This window comes from Tursiops truncatus, chromosome 5, assembly GCF_011762595.2.
Source record: "Tursiops truncatus isolate mTurTru1 chromosome 5, mTurTru1.mat.Y, whole genome shotgun sequence".
Taxonomy (NCBI): Eukaryota; Metazoa; Chordata; class Mammalia; order Artiodactyla; family Delphinidae; genus Tursiops; species Tursiops truncatus.
The window spans coordinates 13,218,021-13,231,326 of record NC_047038.1 but is presented as its reverse complement, the minus strand read 5'-3'; the positions used below and the strand labels follow the sequence as shown (position 1 = coordinate 13,231,326).

General features: G+C 37.8%; 1 protein-coding gene across 5 annotated transcripts in view; it reads right to left on the bottom strand.

Moving 5' to 3' along the window:
- SCLT1 (sodium channel and clathrin linker 1) overlaps positions 1–13,306 on the bottom strand; it is a 282,762-nt gene that overhangs the window by 49,169 nt on the left and 220,287 nt on the right. The gene's annotated exons all lie outside the window — the stretch shown is intronic.

Here is a 13,306-nt window from a genome sequence, read left to right as displayed (position 1 = left end):
TTAAAGGCTGGACAGAAAAGGGGGTCAGCTTTGCAACTGAAAAAACTAGTTAGATCTACTGGATTCAAGCGTACTCCTTGGAGTTAAGATATAAACTGTGTGGCTAGACCGGGCAAGACCTTGTTACCTAGTGTAATCTGCTGAGCATATCTGACCCGGGGCACCAGCACTGTGGAAAGTCTATATAAATCTACACACCAAGATTTAATTTAAGTAGGAATGTTCCTTAGAAGGTTGGTTGTTTTGTTTTAAGTTGGTTATTCCGTCGATTTTTTCTATTTATTGCTCTCTTAGGGCAGATAACCACTTCATGTCGCTACGTTAGGCGTTCTACTTTTACGGAAAATTGTTTTCAGTTGCGAGTCCGACGAGGAGGTAATATAGCAAAGCGGAGATGGAATCTATGAGATAAATGAAGAGTCTGGCCTCATACTGGAGCAGGGACGGTTTATCTATTGTTACAGTAGGGGATGTGGGGAAAGATGCATACAGGAATACAAGTACAATGATGGGAACTGTGGAAGTTCTCTTCTGATCGCCTCTCTTTTCTCAGTGAAGTAGGAACTGAAGTTATCACATGAAAGTGGCAGTAGGGGAGGAGATGTAAAAGGTTTGAGGAAAGACATGAGGGAATGAAACAGTCACCAAGGAGTATACGGACTGATTGCCTGGCAGGATAAGGGCCCATTTGAAATTATGAATTTAGAGTGACAGCAGCAGCGTGGCTGTGTTTTACTCTGGCCACCTTGAGCTGAATGGGTGAAAGTACAGAGAGGGCAAGGAGTTGGATTTAACCAGGGCTTGTTTGCAAGAAAAGAGGGTCAGGAGAGTTGAGAACGGTTATCCCTGCTGGCCCTTTCTAAAACTGCACTCCCTCTAAAAATATATACACTGCCCATTCTCTTTTCCACTCTATTCTTCTCTTTTGCACTTAATTATATCTATTGCATTATATACTTAATTTCTCCTGTTGACTGTCTGCCTCCCGTATTAGAATAAAAGCTCCATAAGGATGGGGGTTTTTGTGCTGTGCTCACTGCTATTGTCTTTTAAAAGGTACGATTCCTTGCTGGATAACAGCAAAGCAGTTATTACAGCATTTCACTCCCCCACTTCCCACCACTGCCCTGTGGTTTAACAAAGAGAAGTGAGTGGCTCGTTTATCACCTAGCAGCTATTTTTAAAGGACTAGGTGCTTTGGATATGATTTTGATCTTTAAAACTGGTAATATTAATTTCTTATTATAATAAGTGGTCCTTAAGGTGATGCGGACTTCTCTAAAATTTTCTTAAGTAGAAGAGAGTAATAAAAAGTGGAAAGTGATAAGAAATGAGATTAGAACATATGTAAGGGCTAGGTCAGAAAATCCCTGTGGCCAATTTCTTCCTAATTGGGGGTCGGAAGGGTGGGAGAGTGGAATGAATTAACAAGATTTATAATCTAAAAGGTATCTCTGACATAGTATGGAAAATGGAATAGAGGGAAGACAAGCTCGAGGTTCCAGAAACCAATCGGAAAGCTGTTGCAGTAATCCAGGTAGGAGACGAGAATGGCCTGAACTAAGGTAGGGGTAGTGAGTAAAGGCAAACGGATTTGAAAACCATTAAGAAGGCAGATCAGCCTCAAGGACTGACTGGAGGTAAAGGAAAGGAGGTACTGAGAAAGGAGCCAAGGCAGCTGGCTCTTCTAAGTCACTCTGTGGACCGTATCCAAACTGTTTCCTAGATGCCAACTATTGGAACCTATGGGGCTACTTCCACAGTATCTGAAGTTTAGCTAAAAACACCACCAAAAACCCCATGAAAGACAAACAACTTCCAACGTTCGAAAGAATTACATTACGATGGCGTGAAGACAGGCAGCAGGACTGATGAGAGTTTGTGGCACAGGACTCATACTAGCAAACTCCTGTAGACCAGTCATATATAGGGCTACCTTCTCTGCTTACTCATAAAGCCGACATTGTATCCCAGAATTCAGGCTGAAGGGATTCTTCTTTGGTCTTGTACTGTTGGCTAGCAAAAACTCTCTTAAAAAATCATATTTCAATAATTCTCAAATGAATCACCTATAAACATTTAGAGAATACTTATCAAATGCCCAACACTATGCTATGGATTTTATGTTTACATAAGTATTTATACTCATATATACATATGCATTCAAAAAAATACTATGTGCCGATAACTGCTGGTGGTGCCTGTGGACATACACGCACAGTTCACAGAGGTCTGTAATATATGACCAACGTGTACTTATTTAGATTTTAGAACAGAAGTTCAAACATGAGTTCAAGCGTGATTGGATAAATAATCCTTGCCACACTGTTTTGTGTAATATTTTCTCCTCTGGAAGTATGATCTTGATTATGAACAGTACTAATTCTTAACAGTTAGTTCACTCAATCCTAGTGCCTACATCCTGAACTATGTATTCCTTTATCATCTACGTCTTCCCAGTGATTCTTAGAATGAATAACATTTTTAAAAGTTTACAAGATGGGAAAAAAGTTTCACTGTAAGGCAGTGGTATAATTATGGGAATTCAAGCTTCTTGGAGATGCAGTCTCTTGAATAGTGGGGGCACATTATACTTCATCGTGTTTCACAAAGTTCAAATGCATTTCAAAAATTAAAATTCTGCAGAAAGGATCAAAATTGGAAGGAGAGTTTGGCCTAGAAAAGAAAATAATTGAAAAAATTCACTAGGTTTCATTCAACAAGTATGTTCTGCAGAAAGGATCAAAATTGGAAGGAGAGTTTGGCCTAGAAAAGAAACAATAATTGAAAAAATTCACTAGGTTTCATTCAACAAGTATGTTCTGCAGAAAGGATCAAAATTGGAAGAAGAGTTTGGCCTAGAAAAGAAACAGTAATTGAAAAAATTCACTAGGTTTCATCCAACAAGTATGTTCTGAGTACCTATTAAGGTTGGACATTCTTTTAGAGTCTAAGGATACAGTGGAGAGCACAGGAGACAAGTTACTTTATAGAGCTGATATTCTCCTGGAGAAGAAAAAATTAAAAAATGTAAAGAAATATAAAATGTGATTATTGTTAGTGATGAGTGCTATGAAGAGAAACAGAAGTGGGTAATGTGATAGAGTAACTTCTTAAGGGCAGAGTCTTGCCTTATTCATCTTTGTGTTTCTAGCATCTAGCAGAATGCTTAGAAAAGAGTGGTCACTCACTGAAATGTTTGTTACATAAAAAGGGAGTTCTTTGGTATCTGCTTTGCTTCCAGAAGTACTTGCATAAATCTGCAAACTGAAGTATTAGATGTTTTAAACTGCATGGTGTAATTTTGATCTTAATAACAGAATGAAAGGACAGATAGCTAAGATGCTAGTAATCTTGCTGACACTTTTAAAGGTATACGAAAACCCTGAATCAGAGCCAATTTGGATATTTTCAGATAAGTTTACTAATGTAATAAAGTATATAAAATATTAATGTGCTTCTATTCTTGCAGAGTTAACATACATCACTTAAATAATCTACATGTAATTTTTAATACAAAGATAATATTAAACCAAACTGATTTACTCATTACTTTTTCTTCCTGAGAACTGTGGAAGAATCAAATGCAGTAGGATCCAAAGTGGTAACACTGCCTTCCTCTTAAACTTGATGCAAAATATCTGCCAAGTGACAGCAACTTTCTCTGAGGAGATTTACAGTCTCTAGACACCAAAGCGTACTGACTGATGGGAAAGCTATTATGCTAGAAAATGAGATGTTACATCTTTACAGGACATCCTCAGCGTGGGCAGGCCCTCACTAAGCAAGATGCAGAGTTACAAATTATGCTACATTTTTCAAGACTTTTTAAGATTTCAGCCAATAATGACACACACTTTTTCATCTCTCATTTTAACACTGTGATACAAGTAAATCAAATTTAGGCACTTCTGCCCCATTAAAATAACTGTCCTTCACATACTAAGTGAAGTAAGTCAGACAGAGAAAGGCAAATATCATATGATATTGCTTATGTATGGAATCTTTAAAACATGATACAAATGAGCTTATATACAAAACAGAAACAGACTCACAGACTTAGAGAACGAACTTATGGGTATGGGGTGGGGGAAGGTGGGAGGAAGGGATAGATTGGGAGTTTGGGATTGACATGTACACACTGCTATATTTAAAACAGATAATCAACAAGGACGTACTGTATAGCACAGGGAGTGCTGGTCGATATTCTGTACCTAAATGGGAAAAGAATTTGAAAAAGAATAGATACATGTATATGTATGACTGAGTCACTTTGCTGTACACCTGAAACTAACACAACATTGTAAATCAACTATGCTCCAATATCAAATAAAAACTATAACAAGAAAACAAACAAACAAAGAATAATTGTCCTTATATCCCAGGCTTAGGACTCTACATTATTAGTTGCTTCGAAACATAAAATAGTTGTTTTTAAATGTTTTCTTGACTTAGTTTTGAGGCCCCAGCTAGAGGCCCATCAGTTTCCCTTCATGAGCAGCCGATTAAATTCACACCATGACCACTTCCCTTATTGGGCTCTCACACTCTGGGCCACTGTACACCTGCCTTAACCACCCCAGGGACAGATATCAGATGACCACGGACAGCCCCTATGCTCCGAGCCCACCACAGTCATCAAATTAGCCAGTCCTAAACCTACTTACCTTGACTCACTCCTAGCAGAAATCACACTAAAGGCTCTTGCCCACTGTTGCCCCCCATCCCTGACTCCTTCTGCCCTGTGACTGACCCTGGTACTTCCCCCGTGTGGCCCTGTGTGGTGTGCTGTGTTCACCACAGAGAACTGTGAGTATAAGAAGTTGTAAAACTCTTTCCGGTATCTGTCTCTTGATCTGCGTCTGGCCTCCCTATATATCTCACTCAAGGTAATATGGTTAAAACACAGAGATATACAACATATTTCTTTTAGTTAAGAAATAATACTAACATCAACTGCTAATGTTTATTAATTACAAGTAATACGCTGTGTAAGTACAACACTGGTTCTAATGATTCTAATATTAATTTCCTGTAAAAGTCCTGATTGATTTATTTTGTCCATTTCAACTTCTAGGATCTGTAACTGACCACAGACACGTGTAAATTCTGTGTAAGACAAAAGTTATCTAAAGCCTAGTTTTCACCAAGATATGTCCATTACTATGCCAAATGAGGTGGGAAATTTTTAAAGAGTGTATGTGTGGATCCAGTAAAGGTACACTAGGTTATTCAGATTAATCAACCCATTAAAAACTCTACAACACTTGAAAAGCATTAACGAGATGAAAATATAGCACAGCAAAAAGTCCCAAGACAATTTTTGAATGAAAGTTTGTAATGAGAAAAATAAGTAGAATATTGGGTCACCAATGCTTCTTATGCCCTGGAAGGCATTTACAGTACCCCACATTTAGGATCTGGCTCTATTATCACTCAGAGAAAGGGGTGCTTTACAGAGATCCTCTCCAACATTGATCTGGGACCTGAAGAGGTATCCCCTCGGGATAAAGGTGAACCATATCTGAATCCATGCCCCTCCCCTTAGTCATAGGACACAAAGAAGCTATTTTGGGCATGAGCAAAGCAGGAAAAGAAAAGGAAAAAGAAACATGCCTGAGAAGTTGTGGCCACAGACTAGCCATCTTACAGATTTCCCTCAAAGAACCAATACCTAGAGTAGGACAGAAATCCTCCCCTTGGTTGAGGTGCTCGGAACTGGTAGAGCTCCCAGGAACCCAGAGGAAGCAAAGGCAAAGCCTCTCTGTGAAAGTCTCATTACAAAAATTTTCCAGGGCAGTTACTAACAAGCAGATAGAGAAACCAGACAACATGCACAGAAACCAGCAGAAACAGGCCTGTCTGATGACAGATGTTGGAATTATCAGATGCAGACTTTCAAATAATGTTTACCACTTTAAAAGAAAAGCATGACAAACTTGAAAGTATCAGCAAAGGACATGAGGCTTTACAAATGCAAAATAGTGGACTTGAAAAAGAGCTCAATAGAATTCCCAGACATAAAAAAATACCTTAAGATAAAAGCCCAGTGGGCACATACAGCAAGCAGATTGAACATACAAAAAGAGAACTTATTGAATATAAGACAGATTTGAAGAAACTGAATATAGCACAGTGAAAGAAAAAGATGGAGATAAAGAAGGTAAGAATGTAATGTAAAAGTTTAATACACCTTACAACAGGGTCCCTGAAGGATGAGAGAGAGAGAATTGAGCAAAGGCAGTTTTTTGTTTTAAAATCAACCTTATTGAGGTATAATTATGGAAAATAAAATGCAGCCACCATGAGTGTAGAGCTTGGTGAGGTTGGACAAATGCATACACCCACGTAACTACAATCACAGTTAAGATATAGAATACGTCCATCACCCCAACATGATCCCTCATGACCCTTTGTAGTCACTTCCGTCAAGCCCAACCCAAGCCCTAGACAGCCACCAAGCTGTTTTGTAATCACAGATTAGAACCGTCTTTTCTAGAACTTCATATAAATGAGATCATACAGTGTGCACTCTTCTTTGTCTGGCTTTTGTTTCATCTCATTTTTGAGATTCATCCATGTTTTCTGTATGTGTCAGTAGTTTGTTTCTTTTTATTGCTGAGTGTTTATCCATGCACCTGTGGGTGGACATTAGGGTTGTTTCCCATTTTTGGGTATTATAAATAAAGCAACTACAAATATTTGTGCATGAGTTTTGCGTGTGAATATATATTTTCATTTCTCTTGGGTAAACACCTATGAGTAAAATTGCACAGTCATATGGTAAGTACTCATTTCACTTTGTAGTAAGCTACCAAACTGTTGTTGTTATTGAGTTGTAAGACTTTTTTTAAAAAAATAATCTGAATACAAGTTCTTTGTCAGATATACTAATTGCAAATCTTTTTGCATAGTTTTGTTTCCATTTTCTTAATGGTGGCTTTTGAATAGTAGAAGTTTTTAATTTGATGTAGTCCAATTTATCAATGTTTTCTTTTATGATTTGTTCTTGTGTCCTACGTAAGAAATTTTTGCTTACTGTAGATTTTCTTCACATTTTTTCTAGAAGTTTTTGTTTCCCTTTTATGTTTAGACAATGATTCATTTCAAATTATTTTTATGTATGGTGTGATGTAGTGGTGTGATGGCCCATAATTTCCCTACCCCCTGGTATTCAGACCCCTACACTCAAGGGGACTATACCCAACAACTCACTTCTAATTAATGGAAAAAGGTTAGAGTGATGGGCTGTCACTGTTAAGACCAGGTTAAAAAAAAGACCAGGACCTTTGTTTTCCCCCTACCTCCTTCTCTCTGTACACCTCTCTCTCTCTCTCTCTCAGCCCTCACTCTGAGGGAGGTAAGGTGTCATGTTCTGAGTTGATCTATGAAGACACCCACAAGGCAAGGAACTGATGTGTCCTGCCAACAGCAGTGAAGATCTGAGGCTGCCAGCTATAGAGTGAGCTTGGGAGCGAATCCTCTCCTGGTGGAGCCTTAAGATAACTACAGCTTCGGCCAACACCCTGACTGCAGCTCCATGAGAGACCCTGAGCCAGGCATTCCTGACCCACAGAAACTGAGATAATAAATGTCTGTTGCTCTCCACCACTAAGTTTTAGAGTAAGGTGTTAGGCAAGAGTAGATAACTGATATAAAGGGTTTTCATCAAATTTTGGCATTTTTAAAAAAAATTTATTTTTTAAATTTATTTTTTGGCTGCACTGGGTCTTTGTTGCTGCACCTGGGCTTTCTCTAGTTGCAGCAAGCAGGGGCTACTCTTCCTTGTGGTGCGCAGACTTCTTATTGCAGTGGCTTCTCTTATTACGGAGCATGGGGCTTCAGCAGTTGTGGCATGCAGGCTCAGTAGTTGTGGCTCGTGGGCTCTAGAGCATAGGCTCAGTAGTTGTGGCGCACGGGCTTTGTTGGTCGGAGGCATGTGGGATCTTCCCCGACCAGGGCTCGAACCCTTGTCCCCTGCAATGGCAGGCGGATTCTTAACACTGCACCATCAGGGAAGCCTTATTTCTTAAAATATCTCTACTCCTACTCCATCCCCACCCATCTTTATACTGCTTGATATTGTCTTTCAAGTCACTGAGGTTCAATGCTCATTATTTTTGTATTTTTTTCTCTCTATGCATCCATTTTTGGATAGTTTTTTTTTTTTCCCTGTCTTTAAGGTCTCTGATCTTTTCTTCTGCAGTGTACAATTTGCTGTTAATCCCATCCAGTAAATTTTAAAATTTCTGATACTATAATTTTCATCCCCAAGTTTCCATTTGGTTCCATTTCTCTCCTTGTCATTTTTATGTGTTACTTTAAATCACTGAACATATTTATAATTGCTGATTTAAATTTCTTGTTTATTGATTGTATCACCTCTGTCACTTCTGGGTGGGTTTCCACGCACTGAGTTTTCTTGGTTATGAAAACTATTTTTTGCTTATCTAGTATTAAAAGTGTTGGACTTGTCTGGCAGGCAGTTAGATTACTTGAGGACAGCTTCATTATTTTGAGGCTTGGTTTTAAGTCTTGCCAAGGTGAATTTAGAATACTTTTAATTCTGGACTGGTTTAGTTCTAAGGTGAAGTGATTCTGGAATCTTTACTGCATGCCCTGTGTATTCAACAAGAATTGTCCACAGTACTTGGGTGTAACTATAATATATTTCCTAGCCCTGTGTGAGCTCTTGACGTTTTCCAGCTTACAGCTCACCACTCATTGTTTGCCTGGCCTCTTGGAGGAATTTCACTCTAATACATCATGACTTGGATTTTAGAAACACATTCAAGAGGACCACTATGCAGATTTCTAGGTCTCTTTCTCTGTGTAACTCCATCTTTTCTGGTTCTCTGCCCTGCAAATTTCAGTTTCAGGCATCAAACTCTGATCTCTATTCTGCTCCACTGAGAGGGATCACTGGGTAGTGGCTGAAATCTCCCTTCTGTGGACTATGGTCCTTAAAGTGCCTTTAGGCAGAAATCCAAGGTGAGTCTAGATTTCATCTTGTTTTTCTTGTCTCTCATGGATCAGAAAAGCAATTGTTTCAAATATTTTGTCCAGTTTTCTAGTTGTTTCTGGTGGGAAGTTAAGTCTGGCACCAGTTTCTCCATTAGGCAGGAGGTAAAGATCGCCACAGGCCATATTTGAAGAGTTGACACCTGGCAATTTTCTAGAACCAAAGCCAAGCCACACTTTCAGAAGGCACAAAATGCAACAAATAAAATGAAACCTATACCTATACACATCACAATGAAATAGAAAAACAAAGAGAACATTTTAATAGCAGCCACAGGAAAAGAGATTACTTTCAAAGGACTGTGGACAGACAACTTCTCAACAGAAGCAATAGAGGCCAGAGGTTAACAGATTGTTGTTTTTAATTTTCTGGAAGAAAACAAGAGTCAACTCAGAATTCTATACCCAGCAAAAATACCATTCAAATGTGTACATAAAATAAATATATTTCACAGATACACAGAAGCTGAGATTTTATCACCAGCATATCTTCACTAAAGGAAATTCCAAAAGATCTAATTTAGATACAAGGAAAGTAGTCCTAGCTGGAATGTTTGAGATAGAAGAAGAAATTCAGAATAAAGAAAGTGGTAAATATATGGGCTAATATAAATGAACTGTAATTACATAAAACAATTAGTAAGGTGAAACCAAAACATTACAAAGCAGACTTTAAAATCTGGCAACAATAATATATAAGTTGGGCAAGGGAAATAAGTGGTGTTAACATGTTCCAAAATTCTTATATTATCTGGAAGGAGGATAAGGGTTTTGATTAACTTTAGACTTTTCTATAGTAAGTATATATGTTATAATTTCTAGGGTAACTACCAAAAGAATACATAGTATATAATTTCCAAATCTTAGGGGGAGAAGTGGAATGATGAAAAAAATACTAAGTCAATAAAGAAGGCAAGATAGGAAAGAGAAAGAAAGCAATGACAGAATACAATGTACTACAATAAAACAATGAAAACAAATCTCAACATACTTTAGATTACACTGGATATAAATGAACGAAATGGTCTAAAACAGAATATATTGTTTCTAAAAGACATATCTGTGGAAAACAGAAGTAATTAACAATAAGATAACTAAAATGTCCCTATATATTTAGGAATTTTAAAATGTACATATAAATAACATATGAATTGAAAGAAGAAAAGATAAAAATTTAAACATATTTTGAATTAAATAATTGTGAAAATACCACACATATCAAAACTATGCTAAAGCTACATCAGTATCTAGTGGACAATTTATAACATTTAAGAATGCAAAAAAAAAAAGAAGAATGCACGCATTGGGAAAATATGAAAACCTGTGAGACATGCTTCTATTTCAAGAAGTTAGAAAAGGAACAGCAACATGAAAGTCTTATTTTGTCTGACGTAAGTGTAGCTACCCCTGCTCTCTTTCAGTTTCCACTTTGGACCTGTGTCCTTAAAGCTGAACTGAATCTCTTGTAGGCAGTATACAGATGGGTCTTGTTTGTAATTCATCTAGCCACTCTCTATTTTTGAATGAAGAACTCAATCCATTTACATTTAGAGTAATTATTGATATGTAAAGATTTACTGATGCCTTCTTATTAACTTCCTGGCTGTTTTACAGTTCCTTTGCTCCTTTTTTCCTCTCTTACTGTCTCCTTTGTGAACTGGTGATTTTCCATGATGATGTGCTCTGATTCCCCTCTTTTTCTTTTGCAAATCTACTATAGGTTTTTGCTTTGTGGTTACCATGAGGCTTACACAAAACATCTTGTGGATAGAACAGTCTGTTTTATGCTGAAAGCAACTTTGCTTGCATACAAAAACTCTACCTTTTTACTCCCCTGCCTTTTAAGTTTTTAATGTCACAACTTACCTCTTTTTATATTGTGTATTCATTAACAAGTTACAGTAGTTATAGTTATTTTTAATACTCTTGTCCTTAACCTTTTTACTACAATTGTTAACACACCATCATATTACAGTATTAGAGTTTTCTGAATTTTATTACTTATCTTGATCAGTGTGTTGTATATTTTCATATGTTTTCATGTTACTTATTAATGTTTTTTCATTTCAGCTTGAAGAACTCCTTTCAGCATTTCTTGTAAGGCAGATCTAGTGATCATGAATTTCCTCAGCTTTTGTTTATCTGGGAAAATCTTTATTTTGTCTTCATTTCTGAAGGATAACTTTGCTAGATAGAGTGCTCCTGGTTGACAATATTTTTTCTTTCAGCACTTTGAATATACCATCCTACTCTCTCCTGGCCCGTAAAGATCCTGCTGATAGACTAATATGGGTTTCTGTGTAGGTTACAATCTTTTTTTCTCTTGCTGCTTTTAGGATTCTCTCTCTTTGATTTTTTTTTTTTTTTGCAGTACACGGGCCTCTCACTGTCGTGGCCTCTCCCGTTGCGGAGCACAGGCTCCGGACGCGCAGGCTCAGCAGCCGTGGCTCACGGGCCCAGCCGCTCCACGGCGTGTGGGTTCCTCCTGGACCGGGGCACAAACCCATGTCCCCCTGCATCGGCAGGCGGACTCTCAACCACTGTGCCACCAGGGAAGCCCCTCTTTGATTTTTGATAGTTTCATTATAATGTGAAGATCATTTTGGATTGTAATAATGGGGTAATCCATTAGCTTCATGAACCTGAACAGCTAAATCTCTCCCCAGTTTTGGCAAGTTCTCAGCCATTATTTCTTTAAATAAGCTTTCTGGCCCCTTTCCTTTCTTTCCTTCTGAAACTCCAATGATTTGGATATTGTTTCTTTTGAAGGTGTCTGATAAATCATATTGGCTTTCTTTACTCTTTGTCATTCTTTTTCTTTTTTCTCCTCTAACTGGATTATCTGTCTTATACTTGTATATCTCCTCATTGTTCCTATCCTCTAACTAACTGATTCTTTCTTCTGTCTGATCTATTCTGCTGTTAATGATCTCTACTGAATTTTACATTTTATTCATTGAATTCTTTAGCTCCAAAATTTCTGCTTGGTTCTTTTTTATGATTTCTATCTCTTTCTTAAATTTCTCATTCTGTCCCTGTATTGTTTTCCTGATTTCACTGAATTATCTTTCTCTGTTTTCTTGTAGTTCATTGAATTTCCTTAAAACAGCTGTTTTGAATTCTTTATTGGGTAAATTGCAGATCTCCAGGTCTTTGGGTTTGGTTACTGGAGGACAATTGTGATCTTTTGGTGATGTCACATTTCCTTGATTTTTCATGTTCATTGTAGTTTTGTGTTACTAATTTTGGATTTGAAGTAGCAGTCATCTCTTCCAACCTATACTGTCTTCAGGTGAGAGATACCTTTCGTTAGTCCTGATATAGGTTCTGGGGCTTTCTCTGACCTCGCATGGATACACCTACTTTATGCTCCTTGCTCCCTCTCGTGGCAGAATTCCAGAATTCATAAGCTCGTACGTCTCCTCTCCTCTCAATTCCTCTCCTCTCAATTCCACTCCAATGTGTCAAAATATATATATATCCTCTAACAGAATGCTGTAATTCCTCCTCTGAATATCTGGACTTCTACAAAGGCTCTCTTGTCCAGATAACTGATTTGGGGTGACTGCCCAAATCAGTTATCTCCAGATGCTCCCAGATTGTGACTGAAAGGGGCTAGAGCCAGTTGATAGGCTTCTGCCAGTTCCACTGCCCATACTGAGGTCTGTGTCTCTATTACCCAATGCATGGCTGGGCAAGGCTCCTCCCGGGTCCCTTCCTGTATGTATAGTCCTGGATCCCACAACTCCCACAGAGGCACTTTTATTTGTGGATGGATGACAGAGTTTTGTTGTTTTTTTTAAGGGAGAGGAACAAAAATGAAGGATGTCTTATGTTATTATAATTTTGACATCACTCCTCCAACAGGATTCTAACTGGGAAATAGTATGGGTATTTCTTGACTTGGGAGGTGGTTACATTGGTGTTCGCAATATACCTTTTAAAAAACTGTACGTGTTTTATGCATTTATACTATATTACAAAAATTTTAAAAGAATAAAGAGGGTATGCCCATGGACCCTAATCTAAAAGAGGTAAGAAAATAATTTTTAAAAAACAGTTAATAAAAAACAGTTTCAGACTCCAAGAACTTCAGTAATTCTAAATTACTGAACATATTAGTATGGACTGGAGAAATACAGGAAACTTGAGGAAAATAATGGTGCTTGAGCTGGAATGGCAATATCCGCAAATTGGGCAAAACGATGCATATTTGGTCTTGTGATGGTTGTAAAATATGCCCCCAAATTCTTTGAGAGTCTTCTTTTCGAAAAGTGGAGCCTAA